General features: G+C 24.0%; 1 protein-coding gene and 2 long non-coding RNA genes across 3 annotated transcripts in view; 2 read left to right on the top strand and 1 right to left on the bottom strand.

The window, feature by feature from the left end:
- The window catches only part of neur (E3 ubiquitin-protein ligase neur), a 181,317-nt gene that overhangs the window by 114,017 nt on the left and 41,048 nt on the right, over positions 1 to 26,252 (bottom strand). The gene's annotated exons all lie outside the window — the stretch shown is intronic.
- Positions 10,765 to 12,940, top strand: LOC116414775 (uncharacterized). Its single transcript, XR_015292766.1, has 4 exons — positions 10,765 to 10,913; positions 11,865 to 12,019; positions 12,166 to 12,323; positions 12,655 to 12,940. It is a non-coding gene; the product is annotated as an uncharacterized LOC116414775 (long non-coding RNA).
- Positions 14,351 to 15,211, top strand: LOC147658676 (uncharacterized). The gene is made up of 2 exons (XR_015292826.1): positions 14,351 to 14,723; positions 14,807 to 15,211. It is a non-coding gene; the product is annotated as an uncharacterized LOC147658676 (long non-coding RNA).

Here is a 26,252-nt window from a genome sequence, read left to right as displayed (position 1 = left end):
AAATTTGCCTAATATTAACCTCATTTATTATTATTTTCATACAATATTTCTTCTTTTTAATTTATCCTCGTGTATTTATTTCAACAATTTATTATTTGTGTTTACATTTACATATATTAATTCCACTTAATGTTAAAAAGTTGTAAACTAAAATTAATTTGAAAAAGTAAAATATTTTAATAGTATATTTGAATATATTGTAGTAAATATTTCATTTAGTAAATTTTCTGAACATCTTATAAGAAATTTTCGACTTTACCAAGTCACTTAGCAGGAAAACAAGATTCTAAGAAAGTTTTTAAATGTTCTTTTCTGTGCCACCGTTTACGCAACACTTTTCTTCATATCTTCAAAGAATAGCTGGTTTCGACCTGTTTTCAATATCCAACAATAGGTATGAAATCAGAAAAAAGTATCTACTATGCTATTCAATTGAAAGCTATTAAGGACAAGAAAACGGATCCAGCTGAACTTTTCGAAATTTTCTTTTCAAATTACATGATTTCTCTTTGAAATCATAAAATTTAAAATCCAATTTTTATGTAATCTTAAAAAAAAGATAATATATATGAAGATTTTGTTAAAATAAAAGAAAAATTTAATTTTAATCGATTCAATAAATTTCGAAAAATATATACATTAAATATTTGTACACATTAGGAAAAAGTATTTAAAAAATATAAAATAATATTTAAATTATTAATGTTAAATATTTAAAATTTATAATTTAGAATTAATTTGAAGTCTTTATAACTTAAAAAAAAGTAAATAAAAAAAAGCAGTGTAATTTTTCGTTAAATTTCGATAAAAATTTAAACAATATAATAGAATCATGAATTTTGAAAAAAAAATATCCCTTCGTTACAATATTCACACTACTTACATTTGAATAAGAAAAATTATTTTTTTTTAAATTTAATTTTCTTTGTTAAATTTCAATAAAATATTGAATAACACAAGAAATTTTCAATTTTTTAAAATATTATGCATTAAAATATTTATTTCAAAGATCCAATACGATTCTTTGTCAAACATCGTCAAACATTAATATACATCTAAGAAACTCAACAAAATTATAAAACAATATTTACTTTAGCAAAATCCATACTTCTTATCCCAAGAATCAACAACGTTGCATTAATATTGATAAGTTCTATGTTTAATTATTAAACTCTCAAAAAATTAAATTTTAAATTAGAATTTCAATGGAAATTCGAGAGAAATTCGAATAAAAATTAATTTTTCAACATTCTAAAACTATATTCACATCGTCAACATTCATTCATATCTTAAAAACTCAATCAACTCTTAAACAAAGAGGTCAAAGTCTTCAATTTTCCAACCAATATTTACATTATCAATATCTAAAATTTCCATAGAAATCTAATGAAATTATTTATTATATTCAAACAAAATTTTCAATTTTCTAAAACAAAATTCACTTCATCAATATCGTAATATCATTTTTTTTACTCATATCTTAAAAACTCAATGCAATTCATTAAACTCTCAGACAGAGAAACGTAATCTTTAACTTCTTGAAGCATTCCCTCAAATCTTAAAAACTAAGCACAATTTTCTCATCAAACTCGAACAAAAATCAAAACGACATTCACTTCATCGACATCCACGCTTTCCCAAATTCAAAAATCTACGATTCAAACCTTACATATACAAACACCACATCACGTTTAATCGTCAAACCTCCAAACTATTCAACTCTTCGTCAAATTCTCTCCAAACTTCTTCTTCTCCAAAAAAAAAAAAAAAAAAAAAAAAAAGGAGAAAAATCCAGTGAAAGAAAAGGAAAGGAAAAAAAAAATTCGCAAGCCCATTCATTAATACAGACGTCCATCAAGCATACCTGCAGCACCCCAAACGGGACCCTTAGTAACATGAGTCCGGGGGTCGATTAATAATTTACGCGACTAATCGCGTCAGTACCCCGTTCCTTTTGTCCCCGTTCACCGGGACGCATTTCCGTCACTCTTCGGGCCCCATTATACGGGCCCCGGAACTTTCTTGGCTCTTGGTTGCACGCCGTTTGTTCCCGGCCGGCTCGACAAAGGCGGCTCAAAAAAGATGCGTGGCAGGTGCGTACGCGTGCCCGTTGTCCAATGGGGCACCGCCGTGTGCCCCGTTCACCGGAGAGCCTCCTCTCTCGCCTCTCGCGGCCAACGGGCCCAGAACTTGCCAACGGACTTACGGCGGTAGAAGTAGTGATGGATACAGGTCATGATTTTTGACCAATTTTCTGATCAAATATGGTAGGATTTTTATTAGTTGAATCGGTAAAGAAATGAGATAGATTGGATAATTGGTTATATATGTGATTTTTGAGCAATTTGGTAATCAAATATGACAAAATATTTATTGAATTGGTGAGGAAATGGATAAGTTCAGTAGTATTGGAGAAATAGGTTAGATAATTTGGTTTAGTGATAGATTCAATATAGATCTTTCTTATGATTTTTGACCAATTTTCTGATCAAATATAGTAGGATTTTTATTATCTGAATCGGTAAAGGAATGAGATAGATTGGATAATTGGTTATATATGTGATTTTTGAGCAATTTGGTAGTCAAATATGATAAAGTATTTATTGAATTGATGAGGAGATGGATAAGTAGTATTAGAGAGAGTAGTTTGACCAATTTTGTGATCAAATATAGTAGGATTTTTATTATTTGAATCGGTAAAGGAATGAGATAGATTGGATAATTGGTTATATATGTGATTTTTGAGCAATTTGGTAGTCAAATATGATAAAGTATTTATTGAATTGGTGAGGAGATAGATAAGTAGTATTAGAGAGAGTAGTTTGACCAATTTTGTGATCAAATATAGTATGATTTTTATTATTTGAATTGGTAAAGGAATGAGATAGATTGGATAATTGGTTATATATGTGATTTTTGAGCAATTTGGTAGTCAAATATGATAAAGTATTTATTGAATTGAGGAGATGGATAAGTTTAATAATATTAGAGAGAGTAGGTTTGACCAATTTTGTGATCAAATATAGTAGGATTTTTATTATTTGAATCGGTAAAGGAATGAGATAGATTGGATAATTGGTTATATATGTGATTTTTGAGCAATTTGGTAGTCAAATATGATAAAATATTTATTGAATTGGTGAGGAGATGGATAAGTTTAGTAGTATTAGAGAGAGTAGTTTGACCAATTTTGTGATCAAATATAGTAGGATTTTTATTATTTGAATCGGTAAAGGAATGAGATAGATTGGATAATTGGTTATATATGTGATTTTTGAGCAATTTGGTAGTCAAATATGATAAAGTATTTATTGAATTGGTGAGGAGATGGATAAGTAGATATTAGAGAGAGTAGTTTGACCAATTTTGTGATCAAATATAGTAGGATTTTTATTATTTGAATCGGTAAAGGAATGAGATAGATTGGATAATTGGTTATATATATGATTTTTGAGCAATTTGGTAGTCAAATATAACAAAGTATTTATTGAATTGGAGAGGAGATGGATAAGTTTAGTAGTATTAGAGAGAGTAGTTTGACCAATTTTGTGATCAAATATAGTAGGATTTTTATTATTTGAATCGGTAAAGGAATGAGATAGATTGGATAATTGGTTATATATGTGATTTTTGAGCAATTTGGTAGTCAAATATGATAAAGTATTTATTGAATTGGTGAGGAGATGGATAAGTTTAATAGTATTAGAGAGAGTAGGTTTGACCAATTTTGTGATCAAATATAGTAGGATTTTTATTATTTGAATCGGTAAAGGAATGAGATAGATTGGATAATTGGTTATATATATGATTTTTGAGCAATTTGGTAGTCAAATATAACAAAGTATTTATTGAATTGGAGAGGAGATGAATAAGTTTAGTAGTATTAGAGAGAGTAGTTTGACCAATTTTGTGATCAAATATAGTAGGATTTTTATTATTTGAATCGGTAAAGGAATGAGATAGATTGGATAATTGGCTATATATATGATTTTTGAGCAATTTGGTAGTCAAATATAACAAAGTATTTATTGAATTGGAGAGGAGATGGATAAGTTTAGTAGTATTAGAGAGAGTAGTTTGACCAATTTTGTGATCAAATATAGTAGGATTTTTATTATTTGAATCGGTAAAGGAATGAGATAGATTGGATAATTGGTTATATATGTGATTTTTGAGCAATTTGGTAGTCAAATATGATAAAGTATTTATTGAATTGGTGAGGAGATGGATAAGTAGTATTAGAGAGAGTAGTTTGACCAATTTTGTGATCAAATATAGTAGGATTTTTATTATTTGAATCGGTAAAGGAATGAGATAGATTGGATAATTGGTTGAGAGCGTGTCTCTTTCATGATTTTTGAGCAATTTTTTAATAAAATATGATAAAATTTTTATTGAATTGGTGAGGAGATGGATAAATTTAGTAGTATTAGAAAGATAGGTTAGATATCAAATATAATGGGATTTCCATTATTTAAATTAATAGTTTGATTTGACTGACGAGGATGGAAGTAGTGATAGGTTTGATATATAATTTTATGATTAACATTAGATGTAAAATTTCTTTTATATCTATCTCTATGCGTATTCAAATAGGTATATCACATAGAGATTTTTGAGGTTAGAAATCTTGGAAGAAAATGAATTCGTATATATTTGTCTCGTTAATTGAATAAAAGTCAGCATAAATGCAGGAGAGAAATGATTTTTGTAATTTTCCTTGCAAAATGTGAAAATCTAATATTAAATATAGTGGATTTCTATTGGACGATATTATTTGAATTAGCAAAGAGATGAAATAGTTTGAATAAAAGGAATTTTGAAATTTTTTTACATTTTGAGGAAAATAATACCTTTATTTACAATAAAAGAAAAATTTCTTTTAATTTGTACGAACTTATTATAAGATATATTTGAAAAATATACATGCTGAAAATAATTTTTAATTTTATTTCTTCGAATATTTTTTAATGCCAATGATATTATATTCTTTTGCCAATTTTCGTCTGTATTTTTTTTATTTCAAATTTCAATAATTAATATTACACGTTTATACAATATATCAATTTCAAATTTTACTTTCAATAGTAAAGAATATATATATATAAAATATACATATAATAGTATAATAATAAAGAAAGACATTTGTTTATACTGTTGCAAATATATAAAGATAGTTCGGATAATAGATGTTCTATTTACTTGAATATATCAAAATTAAATAATATCGATATTACGACGATGGCAAAAATATGAAAATTATTCGAACCAGTATATAAATTTTCGAATACTTGGTTAATACGTAGGAATCAAAAACATCGAAAAGAATCAAAAAGAATCGAATCTCAAGACCACATATATTGTACATTTTCTGATGAATATATTATAAATATTCGAAATCTACAACAATTCAATTTAATAAATATCATTTACAATCAAATTCGATTCTTTTTGATAGAAAATCATGTATAGAATGTAATATTCCTTATATTTGTCACACTGAGCACATACTTCATATTGGTGGATATTGCTTGAGAAACACCACAGTCCATCACTAATAGAAAGAACACGGGAAGAAGGAGAGGGGGAAGGAGAAAAACGGACATGGTGCACCTTGCGTGGACGGTACCCCATATTCCATTGACAGAATTCCCCTGTTACGTTTCCCTGTGGACGTTCTGGTTATATCGGACGAAAAAGGCGCGGTTGAATTAATTGTTGGGGAGGGCTGCTATGTGGGCCACGCGAGGCAAATTATGCGGGGAGAAACGGTAAAGGTTTTGGTGTTTGGGTGGATTTGGAAGGATAATGAGATGATGGAACCTGTTAGGATAGTGTGGTGTGCGGTTGAATGGGGTTTGAGATGGTAGTAAAATTCGCAATGTATAGTCAAAAAAAATCATTCACAATTTTTGATATTTTTCATGTTTAAAATTTTTATAGAAAGGCTTGAACGATATTTAATAATAATAGTAATTTTATTTTCATTAATAATAATTTTTAAATGGAGAATTTTTTTATTAAATCAGTTACTTGTGCAGTGACTTGTGATTCGTGAACAAATATTTTAAGTGAACAGATATTCTCAATTGAATATCAGAAGAGCTGTCTAACCATAAAAGTATAATAAAAAATAATAAGATGTAAGTATGTATTACAATATACAAATTATTAATAATTGATAAAATTTTCAATTAAATTTAAGATTTTTTAAATTTTATTAAAAAACACGAAAAATGTTAAAAATTATTCCATTCTTTGTAACCAAAATCTGTATAATTAACATGTATTATGAAAATAAGTCCTTTTAGGTATTTCTACAAAATTCATGTAACAAAAATAATCGAAAAGTTGTAAAAAATAATTTTTTTAATGAACTAAATAAATATCACAGTCTTCTTTTTTTGCACTATGTATTCACAATTTATAAACAAAACATTTAATCTATATTTCATATTGGTAATAAAATTTACATACATATACATATATAAACAATCAATCAATCATAGAAATATGATTATTTTATATTTGTATTTTTATGCGAAGGAAGCTTAAAGAGCGTGCATTCTTCTAATTCGTTTAGAATTTCACTCCACACCAAATCAGCCAACTATCAGCTGATTTAATTCATGCTCTCATGCTACAGCTGGTTTGATGATTCAAAGATTAGGAAAGAGTCATAGATTGACAATGAGTACCGTTCGTCGACGCGTGCAGCATGACGATGATATTCTTTAAAGGGGTGATTTGGGGTGGATGAGGATACCTGCGACGAAAGGACACCTGTCTTTCTACTGCCAGTTTTTATACTCAACTGATGTAATGAAACTTTTAGAAGAAGTTTTATGAAGTTGAAAGAAGTTTGAGAATGTTTTGCACTGGTTGGTTGATTAGTCACGGAACAATGATGAGAGAAAAATTTCGAAGATTAATTATTTTCACTTGAAAATACTTTATTTAAGAAATCGCTATTAATTGTAATTAACAATTTATATCTCAATTTCGTAACAAATAAATCTTTTTTCCTTCGATTTTTATAATTATAGTAATTTGGATAAATTGTTAAAAATCGTTGAAATTTAAATAAAATAAAGTTTACAATCTAACTTTTTATTAATATTCATCAAAAATCTAAATAATTATTTTCTACATTGAATTTCTTCTTACTCTTCATTACATTGTCAAAAGATTAAATAGCAACGATGATACTACAATGTATTTATAGAATGATCAAATATTTATCAAAAATCTTGATGACAAGGAATAATTATTTTCTCATTATTTCTCAAAAGAATGATCAGAAATCTATAAGAAGATATTAAAAAATTAAAAATTTTCTGAATCGAATTTCTTGTTATTTCATTACATTGCCAAATAGTTAAACGCCAATAATATTCATAGAAATGATCGATTCGTGTTAATCAAAAACTCTGGATGACGAGAAAACGACTATTTTCGATCAAATCGAATACCTTCTCCTTTCGTCACAAGGATTAAAGGCACAAATCCTCGTTATTTCGTTAAGCGTTCAAGCGGCAGGATGATAATCGAAGAAAAACGAAACGTGCAACGCGACTTGGGCTTTCTACGCGCGGCAAAAACGATCGGCCGTCCCAATAGCCATAAAGGAAATCGAGTTGGCGATAACGACAGGTGAAATGCGACGGACATCGATCGGCAAACAAGAACGTTCCCATCGAGTCGTTATCGTCCACCTGATACACGATGACGATCGTTTTGCCGATTTCTATGGGTGTTCAATTGCAAACAGGAGTATTGGATTCCAGAGAATTAGAGTGCAATCTGCGATAAAGATTCGAGGTACGTAGGCGTTGGAAAGGAAATAGCAAAAAGTGTTCGACGAATCTTGAATCTACTTGTGCACTGTCGATGCTAAAATGTGCGCTAATTCAGTTTGATTATCGTAATTCATGGTGATTGTGCATGATTTTTTTCAATATATAATGAAATTTTTTTACATTGTTAATTGATCTGCGAAAATAGAAATGTGTAATAATATTGTGAAAATTGTTATTTTAAAATTAGTCAAATGCATTATTTTTCAAATGAACCACATTAAAATACTGTTTTAGATAGATATCAAGTAATAATTTTTTAAGTTTGTATAAACATTAGAATTATTATTTTAGGATTATGTTAGTATTTAAATGTGATTGTAAAAATTATTTTCAAATTACTTAATCCTTTAGAATATGATTTTTCAAATTCTGCAAAAATAAGAATTAGATAAAGATTTGTAGTATCGTGAAAATTTTATTTATATTATTTATATAAAATTATTTAACATAAGTAATGAAACTTTTTCCATTGTTTGAATTCGATCTGATATAAAATTATAGATATTAATTATTATTGTAAATATTTTTTTATATTAAAATTATTTAGCTCTTACACGTGACTGTGAAAAAAATAATTTTCAAATTAATAATTGATTAATCTTTGAATGAATAATTTATAAATATAATAAAGCACTTCGATATTATCAATTCATTTATTATAAAATCATTAAAATCAAATGGAGATGTAGACTAATTACTTTTTATTTCTTTTAATTAATATAATAATAAAAATATAATAATTTATAAGATATTTAAATGTCATAATCCAAATATAATATTAAAAGATTACTTGATTTTTAAAAATAAAAAAATAACAAATAATAAAACAAAAAATTATTTATTTGTGAACCATTTATAATTATTAATTTAATTATTGATTATTAATTAATATTAATTTGAAATGTATAATGAGTTTTTGCTACATAATATATGATGTAAATATGAAAAATATAGATGTATAAATATTCATATTTTTAAGTAGCATCAATAAAAGAACACTTTTGATATTACATAATGCAATATAATATTTTAGTTAATTATTAATTAACTAAATAATAAATATTTTTTATTCTTTTTTTATAGAAATTCTCAAATTTTAAATTATAATTATATCTAAAGTCATTGCAAAAAAACATATTTCTATCATAAGTAATTAATAGAAAAAGTTTCATTTTACCATAATAAAATTAAGAATTAAAAATTTATTAATTATGCAATATTACTTATTTTAATATTTATAATAATATTTTAGAATTTAATTATTTAAATATGATCAATATCTTCCTATTAAAGTATTTATATCAAAATAAATTTCGTTAATTATACAATCCTGTTATAATATTTTTGCAATATTATAATATTACTAATATAATACTTTTTTCAATTCTTAATTAAAATCCAAGTACTTATTCAATATCTCAATTATCTTATTTTAATTAAATATTTCTTTAATTTTTTCTTTAATTTAATCTTAGAAATTTTTCTATCAAGTCATATCCCGCAATATCGGAATTAAATTTATTTTATATAATTTAAAAAAAAGAAGATCATTTTATATTGTGTTTACATTTTGCCACTTTGCCATAAAAAACAAATTTATATAAGTTTATACTTTATTTGGAATTCGCAGCTGTTTCATCGAAACCGATTAATAGCCGATAAAAACTTCGAAATTCGTGAAATTAACCATGTCCGACAATATTGCTACAATATATTAATCATGAGTGGGATCATTATTTGAAAAAGAAAAAAATAATCAAAAAAAAAAAAAAGAAAAAAAAAAGAAAAAAAGGCCAGCTAATTTTCTTACATATAATTTATGTAATGAGTAAACATCATATGTAACATATTGCAATTTTTAAATTAGTCTACTACTTTACTTTAAATTACTAACGAAGTATATATATATATTTGTTAGAAAAACAAATTGATTGTGAAAATTTATTTGAATATCGAACAATTATTAGTTTGTTGAACTAAGTAAAATTTTAATTAAAGAAATGTTGTTTTCCTTTATAATATATAAATTCTGTATTGTTGAAAATATAGATAATGAAGGTAATTGAGCATGAAATAAATTATTTATTTATTTTTTTATTTCTTTTCAATGTAAATAAAAACGTAAATTCATTCTTTATATAAATATGAATTTTGATCTTTATCGATTATAATTTAAATTTAAAATTTAAGACTATTTAAAATTTTATTTAAAAATTATTAATTCACTATTTAAAAATAATATTTGATGTTTTAGATTAAATTATAGCTAAAATATTTTATTATTTCAGAATTATAATTAAATATACATATAATGCAGAAATCATTAAATATGCAAAATAGTAGATAGATACAAAAGTTTTCTAAATAGATGGAATAAAATTATTTATTTCTAATTATTGATTGTAAAATAATTATTTTTTACTATCATAACATAAAAATAGTAGATATTATGTAAGATATAAATAAGATAAATAAAATATTATTTGAATTATTGAGTATGCCAATAATATTAAGTTATAAACAATTTAATTATATTTTAGATGAAAGATAAAATAGATAGAAGATAAAAACTCTATCTCTATCCTAGCCATTTTATTCTATCTTCGTCTTTTGTTCCATCTAATGCAAACTTCAATTATATATAATTGCAGATTTCGATGAAAATTTTTATAAATATAAAAAATAGAAGATTTATTTTACTTCTCAAATATCGTTAATTATACTTTGCATATTTTGTGTACTTTTTATATTTTTGTATATTCAATTTTTAAAAAAAAAAAAAAAATGAAAAAAGCATTCATGATAATAATAAATCAAAATGTCAATATCAGGTCTATTGGCATTGCAAATACGCCTTTGTCGCGCAGGCGCAAAACAAACATAATACTTCCCTACCCATGTGAGACTTCTTTTTCCGGTGGATCCTTTGGCGCAAGCACGTGTTACGACGTATAATATCACATTAATTGAGACTTTGTATTTCATTTGCGTCGCATTACAATCTTTATTTTCATTCTCTATATTGCACGCTATAAGGATTGTATCTATCAGAAGGTAAGGATTAATATTTTATTTTTTCGATGTTAATGTTTATTAATCAAGTCTATTGATCAATGTTTCTATTCGACTGAATCATTAATGAATGATAACCTCAATCATGAGAGATAAATGAAGTATTAAAACATTTGTCACATAATCAACAAGATGAGACATCTTGTAGTATAGAGTTGTGATTATCAATCATCGATATGATATCGATATTTTATTTATAATTTTTAATATATTCATAATAAAATAATAAGATACTTAATACGAATAAAAATGACTAGAGTTTTTGTTTTTTCTTATTCGAAATTATTATTAAGATACGTAAAAATATTACTTTTGATTGATTAAAATTAAAAAAATAAATAGACTTTATTGAAAACCTATATTGTAATCTATTTTTGTTCGTGTTATTTTGTATACATTAAAAAATTCTATAAAATATCGTTAACGACATTTTGAAATAAATAAGAAAAATTTGTAATTCGAATTATTTTCAATCACACATATTGATATAAATATTATGGATATTTATAACGATATAGTTAATCATAATTTTTATAAATCACGATTAATTGAAATAAATAGATTTTGAAATTACTACATTTAATCTATTTTAATCTATTTTTCTTTTTGTATTATCTTAACGATATTTTAAATATATCGAAACTTCGATGAAATATCATTAATCATTAAACAATATTTTATAATGACTTCGAATAAAAAAAATTTATAATTTCAATTATTTTCACCCAATATGTTATCGATAACAATATAATTAATCACAATTTTACTGTATCGATCATCATATCAAAAGCTTCTCGCATTACTGGGTCATCTAAAATCAAAACAAAACCATTATTCACGCGTTTCTTCCGTGTTTTCAACTTTCTATGCACGAAGATTGCTTGATTCTCAATACGCATTTACAGTTTAAATTCGTTTTCCCCTCTTTTCCAGCCACGTTTCTTCCTTGAAGCTGGATTAAATGCTAGTCTTGCCAACTTGCCGTAAATACCCTGTCCAGTGAATACGAAACGAATTGCTTAGGAGGATGACTCGAGACACAGCGACGTGACTCAACCGACTCCTTTATAGAGGAATCTTCCACGGAGGTAATGAACTTTGCTTAAAACGGCTGCTTCCATTTTCAAGCTGGCACGTGCCTCGCTTCTCGTTTTTCTGCTTCTTAGTCTTTTCTTGGTTTCGCGAGATACTTTCACTTTATGCTCGTTTATTACAAGTTTTGGTGCTGAATTAGCTTTTCAGAAAGAGATACGCATGATTTCTGATGACCATGGAAGATTAAGACACCATACAGGTGCTCGATTTTTGCGATAATTGATGATGATGGAGATGTATTGGAAATATCGAAGATGGAGGAATTGTATTGTAAAATTGGAAACGAATATTTCTGTGGTAAAGTGACGAAACAATTTTTCATTGTCGATTTTTAAGACAAAGTTATGTCTGGAAAAAATTGAAATCATAGAATTAGCAATGATTATTTTTGTGATTAGATGATAAAATAATTTTTCATCGATTGAGATATGATTGAGATTTTTTATTTATATTTAGGTAAGATTTTAAAAAGAAAAATCAAATATATATTAAAGATTTTTCAATTTTTTTTTGTTTTTTTTATTTTTATTTATTTAATAATTTATATTTTTATTATTAAAAATTTATTAGTTTATATAAATATGACACGTATTTATTAAAAAAAATTAAATAATTTTTTATTATGCAGGATCGTACAGATTGAAGTTGATTTTATGATAATTAATGATGATGAAGAAAGAATTGAATTGGAAATGTCGAAGTTCAAGAAGAGTAATATTATAAAGAAATTAAAATTGTATCAACTATAATTAAATGGTAGAACAATTTTTTATTTGAAATATTGATGATTTTTTAAAGTGTATTTAGACAAATTACACATTAAAAATAATGCAACTTTGTCTTCTTTCTAATTAAAATACTATATGGTAACAAATAACTTTTTTAAATAATAAATAATTTTTAAGAAACATATATATTAATAGAAAGGAATTCTTATCAATATTAATCAATATTATAAGTCATTTATTATAAGATATTTGTTATAAGATTGTTATAAAATATTTTATTCTTTCTTTCAGTTGTTGCAGTATAGAATGATCATTATAATGGCTACCTCTACTATTCTAGAGAATTTTTTTAATGTACATGTTTTTCTAATTAGTATATTTCTTCTTAATTTCGAATAATAAAATAAAATAATTTCATACAATATTTTTTTAATATAAAAATGGACATCCTTTTGCCAGGAGATTCTCAATTGAAGTAGAATTGAGAACGATTATTTCTGTGATCGAATGGCGAAACACTTCATCAAAATTGAGAAGATTTGATCCTTTATGAATATTTAGATAAGATCTATTAAAAGATGACACCTGTTTACCAAGAAAAATTACATAATTCCTTATGGTTATGGAAGATGGTGAAGTACTGTGCAGGTGGTGTGAAGTTGACTTTAAGATAAATGATAGCGATAAAGAAGCACTGAAAATATCGAAGTTATTGTCGCAAAATCATATGCAGAAAAATGAAACGTTCATTTCCGTGAAATATATTTATAATGTATAATTTTTTTAAAATTGAGATAAAAGTTGCCTAAATAACAGTTGTTTATTATGTAATTTTAAAAGAAAATAAGAAGAATACAAATTATATTTTTTAAAAATATTATGATATTTCACAATTGAATAAAAATTTAATTATTGTATTATAAAATTAGAAAAATATGGCTCATTAAATTTTGTCACTTGATTATAAATTTTTGGATTATAGTTTATTATTAGTTTTTTGATTTTTAATCAATAGTTATAAATATTTGATAAAAAATGAGATATTAAAATGATAATAAATAAATTCTCTAAAATAATAAATATCAAGAAACATATGTAATAATGAAAAGAAATCTTTTTTTTATTATCAATATTATTTATCAATATAATAATTAAATATTTATTCAAAATCAAATTTTTACAAACATGATCAAAGAAACAAGAAGCTAAAAATCATAAGGATATAAATTATGAAAATTATTTTAAAAAGTTTACGAAAAGAATAGTTTTTTTTAAATATTTTTACATTCTCTTAATATATTGGAATAACTTACATTAGATTAAAGTAATTACTAATTAAAACATAATTTTCTTTTGGTTACACTATTATAATTTTTAGACTCTTTACATAGTTTAAATAGAATATAATTTAAATAGAAATAGTTTAAAGTTTAAATAGAAATTTGTTTCATTTTTCAAATATCATATATTTTTTTTATGTTATGTAGATTTCTATATATATTCTATATATATTCAAATTTTGCATGAATGCACAAACATCAGTCTAATTACAATTGAATCGGTATTTGAGTATGTTACTATGATTTTCAGTTCTTCAAATGGAGTTTAACTAGAAATTTGCTTTAAAAAGAAATTGATTCTGTATAATATATTTATATTTTGTGTAAAAACATAAACATTTGCAATCTAACTCATTAACTATTTATTAGAACATGAAATTTTGAATAAGAAATGAAACATATTTTAATTTCATTGAATAAAATGCATTGAATATATACATACATATATACAATACATAAATACAATGTAAACAATTCCAATAGTATCTTAAAATGAATATTTGTTATATTTTACATATTTTATATATCATCAATAATCCATACAAAATATGCTAATTTCAAAGGGAACAAGAAAAATTACCCAAATTATAAATCTAAACTTCAGAACAGCAAAAGAAATGCCTGAAAACGTAACGCTCTTTTAGAAATCTAAGAATACATTTACTGAAGAACAACAAATCTCTTCCTATAGAAAACTTATGTTTTAACATAGAACAAAGAGAAGCAGCATAGAGATTAAAGGAACTCGAAAATTCGAAACAAAGCTTGCGTCACGAGACTGGAATTAACCTTTTCATGAAATTCGTCAAGATAACAATTCGGCTAAATAGTATTTTCCAACCGTTTTTAAAAAATAAATATAAAATGATAGTATATAAAAATACTATTCTGATAAGACAATACATAATAATAATAATTTTATTCTTAAAATTAAAATTTGATGGAATTGATATTAAAAACCTATCATAATAAATTGTTATAAAACAATTAAATTAATATTATTTGATAAATTAAAATTCAATTCTAAGAATTGAGAAATAATTTGAGGCAATTAAATGAAAATTATGTCGGTTAATTAGACACTGTTATATATTGAAATAAATAATTTACACAAAAATATTTGAAAACTATTTTATACGAAAATTCTGATTTAGTGAAAATATGTAAGAGTATAATAGATTAAATATGGATAGAAGTTTTTTTTTTTTGAGAGAATGAAATCAATTTTTAAGATTTCTATATGTTTTCATATTCTAAATATAATTTTATCAGGGAATTTTTAATAGGATGGTAGAGCATTAAAATCTGAATATTTTATAAACTTAAAATTTTTCTCTATCTCACGCTTTCATTTCACCTTTTTAAGGAAAAATTACTTATTACATAAATAATCACAAAGTCCATTAAAAATAAATTTTCATTTTTTTTTAATTTTTTAAATAAATTCTTTATTTTTAACGAATGTTTATAAGTATGCAAACTATAATGAATCTTTTTTGTAATCAAATATTACTTAGTAAAAAAGTAAAATCAATGTTTAATAGTTAAAGTTTCAATAGATTTTTTCTCTTTTTAAATATAACTTTGTAATGATGCAAGATTCTAAAAATCTTATAAAATCTTCAAATTTTAATACTCTATTACTTTGTTATAAAAAAAATTTCCAGACAAAATTATACCAAAACTTTTGAATTTGATTTCATTCCATCGACAAAAAAATTACTCTATGTATAATCTATTAAACTCTACATACACAAAAACTTTTTAATTCAAACCAGAATTATTAGGCAAAATTTTCATATAAAATAATATTCGAGTACTTTCGTGGCCAATGTATACATATAATAAGAGTAACAATAACCTCTTCTTTCAAGATTATAAACTGAGAATTCAAATAGAAGAGCTAAAGGAACTCCAAAACAAAGCTCACAGCCATATAATCACAATCAAACTTTCCACGAAATTCTGTCGGGACGACACTTTGTCTAAACATAGAATAGTCTCGTTAACCTTATGCGAACACCTTGTGCCATTGGTAAAGCAACAGGCTTCGAGTGAGCACGCGCGTGCAGGCGCGGAATCGCGCGACCATAGAAGAGGAAACGAGATTCCACGCGCTGTGGATCAAAGCGAAACTGTTTCAATGCGTGTTTCCAACACTCCGCAGACGGTCCTCGAGTCGATCGAAGAGGGAACGAAGTTTCGAGTGGATGAAGATTAAAAAAGAAAAAAGGAAAAAAGAAAAGAAAAAAAGAGGGAAAATGAAAAAAAAAAAATAAAAGAAAGAAGACAGGGGAAAGAGAGAGAGATGGGAGGAGGCATTCGAGTTTTTCTTTCGTCAAGTGCTCTCGAATACTCTCCCTTCTGGTTGGGATACGATTATTCATCGAGGTTTAATTCGATATCAAATTTTCAAAGGAAGAAGTATCGTGAAGAAGTATCGTGGTCGTTAATTCTACCTAGCGGGTAGTTTGGGGAATGGTTATGGTTTTGGAAATGATTTAAGTAAGATTGATTATGCAGATTTTGAGAGTTGGATATTGTAATAGGGGAATAATTGATGCCATTGTTTTTGAGGGTGAGAGTATAAAGTAGGATGGTTTTAACAATATGATACAGGTGTATATAATAACTGTACAATTTTAGGAGAATGATATAATGTTTTAAGAGAGATGTATATAATATTTTAATTGAAAATTATAAAATTAAGATTCGTGAGATTTACAAATTACGTATTTTGAAATAAGTTTATTTTTCTTTTCTTTTTTTAATTAATTAGATTTCAATATTCAAAAAAATACTTATCATCATAGTCAATAAGTATATAATACTTCCTTTTTTTAATTAGTTCAATATAGAACATATAAGATACATATATTTTAAAAATCTATTAATAATACAATGAATAATAACTTGTAATTGTCGTTCGATTTTTTAAAAGTTAAATAAAATAAAATTATTTCTAAATAGATTTTATCGAATTTAAATTTTCAATATTATTAAATCTTAAATTAATCATATTCCTTATTGTAAGTAACTTACGTTATCAAAAATGTTATTTTATTCTCGATGATGACATCCTTTACATCCTCATAGAAAAGTGACTAGATGACGTTTTATTTTCAAAGAATAAAGCTGTGAGACTTACCTAAAACAAATAAAAAATATCATTATTAATATAACGATGTAAAATCATCATCTTAAACTATGTACAGAATTATGTATATACATATATCAAGTTAATATAATATTCCTGGAAAATCTTCAGGAAATTGATTCTAAAGACCAAAAAAATTTTTTAACAAATCAAAAGTTGATACTAAAAAATTCATTTGAAGCTTTAAAATTAATAGCAATTGGAAATTTACCTTAAATAAAAGATAGTATAACAGAGATAGAACTCTATCTGTGTCTCTTTTTTTTAAAGCAAAATTGCTTATAATTTAATAAATAAATCTCAATAAAAATTTCTGTATATCAATTTTTCTTTAGAATTGATTCTTCAATCATATTACAAATATATCAACATTCTATATATATTGGTTAAATTGTTTAAAACTAAGGAAATTAAAATATAACAATGAATTATATAAAAAATAAATTTAAATAAAAGTTAAATGATTTCGAGAAAAATACAATTTGATGTAATTTAATCGTTTTTTATAAAAGATATATGAAACTCGTTTTTTTAAAAGAAATTACATATTTTTTAATAAATCACTGTACTCAACTTGTTATTATGTATAATAATTCGAAAAGAAGAACTTTCAAAGAAATAGAAAGTATATGCAACCAAGATTTTCATTCACAGATCTGACTTTTGACTTTTACAGAAATATTTCATGAATTCATTTTAAATTGAACATATTATGATATGTAAAAAAAAATATAATTTTAACTGTAACTCACGAATATTTTTAAACAAAAATCACTTTAAAATATAATTATACAATATAATTTTATAAATAATTATTTATTTTATCATATATTTTTCCATATATCCAAATTATAATTCTTTCAATCCATTAACTAAATATCTAAAATCTTCTATAAAGCGATTATCTCTAAAACAACATTACATAAATTTTATAAATAATTATTTATTTTATCATTATTATTATTTTTCCATCCTAATAAGTACGACAGAATTTTTAATTTTTAAAATTATCTAAAAGAAAAAAAAAAGTGTTCCTAAAAAAAGATTTCAAAATTAATCCTAAAATTAAAAACGCTCGATAAAATCACCAACAAAATACCCAACAACACGTTATTCCAATCTTTCAACACGCACTCTCTCGTTCAAAAGATAAATCAATCCCCAACCCCTGTACGAAACAATGCAAAGTTGAAACGTGAAATACGGGTTTTTCGCGGGGGACACGCGAACCAGAGGACCGCAATGAAAAATTCAATGTGCAACAGGCGAGTGCCGGTTTGAAAAGGTGCAAACATCTGGCGCCAGGGTGGCTCTTCGTGCACTGTATCGGAATGTGGACGAAAGGAAGGGAGGGGGCTGCGAGATATATATTTGAATAAAACCAAAAGCTGTGGAACGCGCCCCCCTTTCAATTTCGATATCCTCCCCTAAGTGGAGACCAGCTGAAACTCTGGTTCATCACCCCTTTTCGTTACTTTTCTAGCAGCGTTTCTCAATCTTACACATTTCTAGAGATGAATATGTATATGTATCATAAATATATGTATATATATTTTTAATATTTGTTTTTTGTGATCTAATGTATTTATAATGGTACCAACATTAAAATTAAAAAAAAAAGTAAAAAAAAGAATAAAAAAATAATAATAATAATAATAATTAAATATGATTAGAATGTACAATATAACTTGCATAAAGTATTGTAAAAAAACTGATTTTTTAAAAATTAATTAAAAATTTAACTTTACATTAATTTTATTTTTTTTTTTTTTGTTTCTTTTCTTAATAGTAAGATTAGACAAGACAACATTGTATGAAATGACTCATATAAAATGTTACAAGTTGTTTTTTTATAAAATTATAACAATAATATCAATTAATGAAAACTATTTTATTTTTTTTCTTTATTTTTTTTTTTTTTTTTTAAATTTAGTAAGAAAACTAATCTTTTGATATGAACTAAATTAGACGATTGAAAGAGGAAAAAGAGATTACCTAAGATTTTTTTTTAATTCTTTACTGATTAATGAAAGAACATTCATATGCAGAAATTTGGAAAAACAAAAAATGTCGTTTATTATAAATTCATCTTTTTCATTTGTTATAAATTTTTTTTAATACTGCTTTTTATTGCATTTTTTTCTCGTCAATACACTACTATATTTACTGATTATTCATTCATATCAAATACAAAATAAATATTCTATACATATCTATAGCTATATTATTAAATATTGATATAATGATTATATCATATCATACTAAAGCGACTAAGTTTGTTAAATAAACACAAATCTACTTTCTTTCTAAACAAATATCTTATTTTATAAAAATAAGAAAAAATTATGAAATAATAGAATAATATAGAATAATATAAATAACAGAATCTAGAGATTCTCAAAGAATGAAATAAAAATTAAATTGAATAATATAATATATTTAATAATATTAATGTTAATTTTTTGTTTTTTAGCTAACTTTTACCAAATGGAATGAAATTTATTTTAATATTTTTATTTTATCACGCATAGATAATTGCAGCGAAACAGTTATAAAAAAAATTTGTTCCTAAGATAAACTTTGAAAGAAAAAAAAAAAGAAATTATATTTTATTAAAAGTTGTTACTGAACATAAAATGATTACTGTATATTACTGCAATATTATTATATGTAATAATAATAATTACATATAAAAATATTAGAAAATTATATATATATATATATATATAAACATCAAATAATTATTCTATGTAATAATAATACGTAATATCAGAAATCCTTATTCTGAGATTTCTAAATCCCAATATCGAATTTCAATCCATAGATTGAGGAACGCTGCCTCCAAGACACAATTCGAGCGAGGACAATCAGGAAGATCGTATAAAACACCGGTTATCCCTCTGTTGGTTCAATGAATTGCGGATCAGACGATTCTCTCGCGACCGATTCATTATTATTTTGTACCTCTGTTATGTTAATGGCGAGAGAATGAAAATCATCATTTTCATTCTTTTTGTGGCAATGAAGATAAGAATTAAGTCCAGAAAATTTTTCTTTCTTCAGCTTTTTTTTTTTTTTTTTTTTTTTGAGAATTATTTTGTTTCAAAATGACTAGGAAAAAAATATAAATTTAAGATTTTTTGAATAATAATGAATAGAGATTGAGAAATTTTATTTGAATTAAAATTAATGGTAAAGAGATTTGTGTGAAAATTTTATATGTCAAGAATTTTTTTTTTAATATTTAATAAACAATATAGATAGAATTTATTATAATCATATGCATTTTATTCTATTTTACGAGATCATAATTGTTTTAAAAATATTAAGGGATGTTTTTATTAATTTTTTGTTAATTACTTTTGTTACTATTAAAACAAAATTTATTAATTTTTACTATAGAAATCACGTCCATTTTTATTCCATTTCATTTTTAAAAACTATTTGTTTTACATTAAAAAAGTTAAAAAATGTCTTCTAAAAAACTGTTTATTTTTATTGAAATTTTTATTTTTTTATACACTATTAATGTTTATAACGAATTACAAAAATGAAATTAACGAATTTTTCACAAGAAATTAAAGAAATTATCGAATGTTAAAGAATTAAAATTTAATTTACGAGTATTGAAATTTAAACAATTAAATAAGATTATATTCACAGATGTTTAATAAATAAGATTGAAGAATAAATTTTTAGAAAATTCAGGATAACATGTGAGAAACATTATTATATTTAATATTTAGATCGTATCTTATTTTAAAATTAATAATTATAAGAAAAATATTTCATATACTTGAAATTTAAGTTGCATTATACGATAATAAAAGTATTGTAGAATATTCTAGATGAGAAAATTATTTATATTTAAAATTTATAGAGATATTAATTGTTAATTAGAATTATCAACGACACAAAGATTTGTGTATAAATTTGAATGAAAAATATTTAAAAAATTTTTAATTTTAAATTTAAATTTAAACAATAAATAAAATTGTAAAATTTGTTAAAAGTAATAGAACATTCCATTTAGTCAACATTAAGTATAAAGATTATTGTTTGATTTTAATGCTAATTATTAAATATTTCTATACTCGAGAATTTTTTAATTTTTTGTTTTTCTGTTAAAAGGTTTTTTCAATTTAAGATTGTTATTATATTTGCATAAATTTACGATTAATAGATTTATATCGACTTATAATTTTATCATTTTAAAAAAATTATTTGTATACTATTTAAAATATTATAAAAGATATAAAATCAGGAGAAAATTTATTTTGAATATTCATATGCATATATATAAAAAAAAAAAAAAGAAAAAAAAAGATGTTTCTTTTGAGAAGATTCATTATTTTTTATGGTGAATTCATAAATAAAATTGTAATTCAAAACATTTGTAAAAATATTTGCAAAAGCTTTTACATTCGCTATCATCACTTATTATATAGCAAAATATTTACAAATAAGATACAAAATATTTATAATCAAAAGTTTAAATAAACTTAAATTTTAAAAAATAAATGTCTCCATTTAAAAAAAAGGAAATAAATAAATTATAATATTATAAATTATAAAATTATAAATTAATATTACAGTATAAATTAAGTATTTTTTTTATTGAAAACTTCTATTAAACATCTATGAACATATATATAATTTATATTAATCTATTAGAATACTAAACATACATAAACACACATACATGTTTATTTTTTTCTGTAGCAATGTAAAATTTTTATGCAATAATTTAATACTTGATCCTAATCCTTTGATCAGGAATTGTAAATATATCCTTGTCTCTCAATTACTTCATACAACGAAAGATCTGCGAATTGAAACTTGCAAGCTTTTTCACTGATTTTAAGCCAAAAAGAAAATTTCTAGAATATAACAAAGTAAAGAACAGGTAAGAAAAAACACGAAGAAGATGGACAGAGTGACGTAACGAAAGTCATAAACACGGAATAGCTAAATGAAAAGTGGCTGGGCACGGAGGCATCAGCATGTGGTACCCAGGTGTCAATTTATCCCTAGAAATTGAACGTGAAAACCCAGGTGTTTGAAGATACCCGAACGTGGTTTCAATAGATTCTCAGGATTGAACCCATTGATTTTGGTGAGCAGTGATCATACAGGAGGAACACAGCTGCGTGCCAGAAGTCGGACGTGAGCAAACTCGGGGAAACACGGAGGAGGAATACCGTACTGATTTCGCACGTGCTTTTTTGGCTCATTTCCACGATGCATACGTTTGATGATCCAAATTCAAAAATTCGAAGTTTAAAATATGAAAATTTTCATATCGTGAAATATAATCGAAAGTATATATAGGATAAAGTTAAATTATTTTTTTCATTAAAAAAATAAAAATAATAAATGAAGAGAAAAAATGGAATTTAATCTTAATGTTTTCAAAAAAAAAAAAAAAAGGACTTAAGAGAGAAAATTTTATCCTATATTTTTCGATTAGTTTATTTCAGTAAATCAGAAATTAAATAATTTCACTTGTACTTGAAAATTTTTCAAACTTGATTTATTCTAAAATGAAGCTTTAAATAAAAAAATTTTTTCCCATTGTTGCATGTAAAATCATTTGATTATTCATGATTTCTAGAGTATCTTGAATAATTCATTATAATCTATATACAATTTCAATATTTCATATGAAATAAAATTGTTGGTTACTTATTTGGCGTTTAATAAGGAATTTTTATATTACATTATTTTATATTTATTTTTTTAAATTATTTGAAAAATAATTTATTTTTAAAATGATACAAATTCATTATTTCACGAAGTATTTCATTTACAAATAAAATAAATAAATGTATTTGCATATAAATATAATTACATGATTTATTTAACATTTTCACGAAATAAATATTATATTATTATTATTTATTATTATATTACTATTATTATTGTTTCTAACTAGTACTATTACGATTATTATTATATTTCTTGTTTAATACATATTCTGAAAATTATTTCAGAAATCAGTTTATTTTAAATAATCAATTTTTTAATTTATTATTTTTCCAAATAATAATAATTCCTCTTGCAAATTCCTCCAATAGACCAAATAAAGAACATAACCTCGATCCAGATACATTACTTATAAAATAATAAAATAACTTTGTTTAAAATTATTATTTGAAATAAATTTTGTCCATTTTCTTGTTTTCACAACACAACTTATTAGTTGAAATCTAATGAATACTTGGATATTTTTCATGTAATCATTTCAGCTGTCTACCTCCCTTCTTCATAGGACAACTGCTACCAAAGAGTAACTGAGTAGCCACGTGGCTTATCGACAGGAAACCGGATGACGAAGTTGAGAAATTTGATACATCAAACATTTTGGGATGATCGATAGATCTATATTTTATGACACGTTTATACGTTATTAAAGGATGGAAGTTATCCCTGTACATTTATTATTAAATTAGTTTTTGTAACTAACGTATATTTTTATACCTTGTTTATTATGAATTTTAAATAAAAATATTTTTCTATAATATTATATGCAATATTATAAATATTTATATCTTAAATTTATTATACAATATAAATAAATTTTTAACAAGATATTTTCAAAGAACTATTATTTTCTCTTTATAATGATATAATTTTATTAAATTATTACGATTAATTGGATATTAATCAATCATTTAGCATCAATTAATTTATAAATCAGGTATGAAATAATATGTTTTTATGGAACTCTTTCATATAATTATTATATTAACGTTTCATTCAAGTTACTAAAGTTTATAAAATATACAAATTATATTCTGTATCTGCTGTCATGAAATAATTCTTATTAATTAAAATAATATGTGATTAATACAATATAATAATAAATATTTTCTTATACAATTGTAATATAATCATTAAAATCGGACAAGAGATGATTCTATATGAAAAAAAAATAAATCGAAAATATGGAATAAAATTTTTTCATTTTCGAATAAATCACGTTTAAAAATTTTTCACATATAAGTGAAAATGCCTAATTGGATATAAATGAATTATATAGAAAATTCCACATATAAAGATAATATAAAATAATTTTTTTTCATTTAAAAATAAGTTCTTTCGTTTTTTTTAAAAAACCAAGATCTAAATGATAAAATTTTATTCTACATTTTTTATTTATCTTCATAATTTCATTTTGTTTAATTTTTTTACAATCACTTTTCAATTGAATATTAGCCAATTTTATATTTAATTAATTTTCAAATTTTCAAATTTTGAAAATTAAAACGAAGTCTCAAATGAAAATTTGCATTATTAAAATAAAGAAAAAAAGAAATTTTTGAATCTCGTAACAAATCAATAATTAATTAATAAATCTAAAAAATTCATATATATATATATCCTCTATTCTCAATCCATCCGCCTTACATCAAAGCACAGATCATCCTTGTTAGTTTCCTCTTCTAATCTCGTTTCTCATCAGTATACACTAAAACTTCTTCACATTAACAAAGTCCACCAAATATCTCGAGCAAAAGGAGAAAGAGAAAGAAAAAAAACCTGGCCGATAAACCTAATAACTAAAATGTAGGTGCAATGGCTTAGCATCGCAGGATCGACGCCCGCTAAATTGAGGTACTGCAGACAAGGGGTGGCGAAGAAGCAGTCGACGACCCCGCCCTCTACTTAATTCCAAAAAGGGAGCCATGTTGCATGGCACGTATCCTTTGTATGATAGCATGCAAAAGGTTGCACAGGAGTAACAGGTTGCAGAGGATATACGAAAGAAACGAGACACCGTTGCTACATAATTAAGAAGTTGGAGGGTTCTATGAAGGAGGACTCTTAATTCGAAAAAGGGTGTTTAAGCTATTTTTGAGTCTATGTAATTCTATCCTCTTATGAAATTTGCATAATCGTGTAATTATAGGAATAATTCAGGCCAACAAAGTGGCAATCTTCTCGTATCATCGTTTTTCATTTTTTTTTTTTTTTTTTTTTAAGAATTGAAAACAATTTTGGATGAAAGATGATTAAAAGCGTCATATTGAAAAAAGTTTATATCAAATATTCCAATTAGAGTAACGTAAAATTATGTATATTAAATTTACATGTATATTTATTAATTTGTATATAATATAATTAATTATAATATATTCTATAAATTTTAATAAAAGTTATAAATTAAATTTTTAAATACTTATTGCTTATGTTATGAATTAAATATTACAATATAAATAATAAAGAATTGTGCTAAATTTAAATAGTGTCAAATTAAATTTTTATTAAAAAAAAATTTATAAAAGAAAATAATTTATTTGTAATAATATCTTAAATTTTAGAAAAAATTCAATATTATATTTAATAATATTCTATTATATAATATGTTTTGAAATTGATAATTATATAAATATTTCTTCAATGTAAATTAACAAATTTAAAATTTTTTTATATATAGATCCAAAGATATTATAAAAAATTAAATATCTTCATAATATTAAAATGTTAAAATGTAAAATATTCTTAAAATATAAATATCGAATATTAATTTCTTTCATTACTTTTACTTTTGATCCAATAAGAACGGAAATAAGATTAAGATATTCAAAATGTTTGCTCGTATACATAATGGATATAAAAATAAAGAAGTTAAATTAATTTTTAATATTGTCAGCGAATGTAACTTTTTACTCGAGAAAAAGTATCAGAAAGTATTGATTTATTTCCATTTGATGTAAAATAATAATCTACATTTGCAAAATATATTAAAAGAAAAAAAATTTAATGTTTCACTTAAATTATTCTGATATAAATTGCATGTAAATTTGGATAAAATTTATATGTAATGTGTCTCAAATTGCACCGATAAAACATCAATCTACAAGAGATATCTTTCAATTTTGACAGTAATTACTATACACACAATAAGGCAATGTTACAATGTTACACTTTCAGCCACCTGCTTTCGCTTCAAAATTATACGATTAAATATATATATGTTAAATATTGATGCTTGTTT

This window comes from Apis florea, unplaced genomic scaffold (genome assembly GCF_048593485.1).
Source record: "Apis florea isolate Af1SG1 unplaced genomic scaffold, ASM4859348v1 contig_1789_pilon, whole genome shotgun sequence".
Classification (NCBI taxonomy): Eukaryota; Metazoa; Arthropoda; class Insecta; order Hymenoptera; family Apidae; genus Apis; species Apis florea.
The sequence above is the reverse complement of the archived record's forward strand: the minus strand, read 5'-3'. Positions and strand labels throughout refer to the sequence as shown.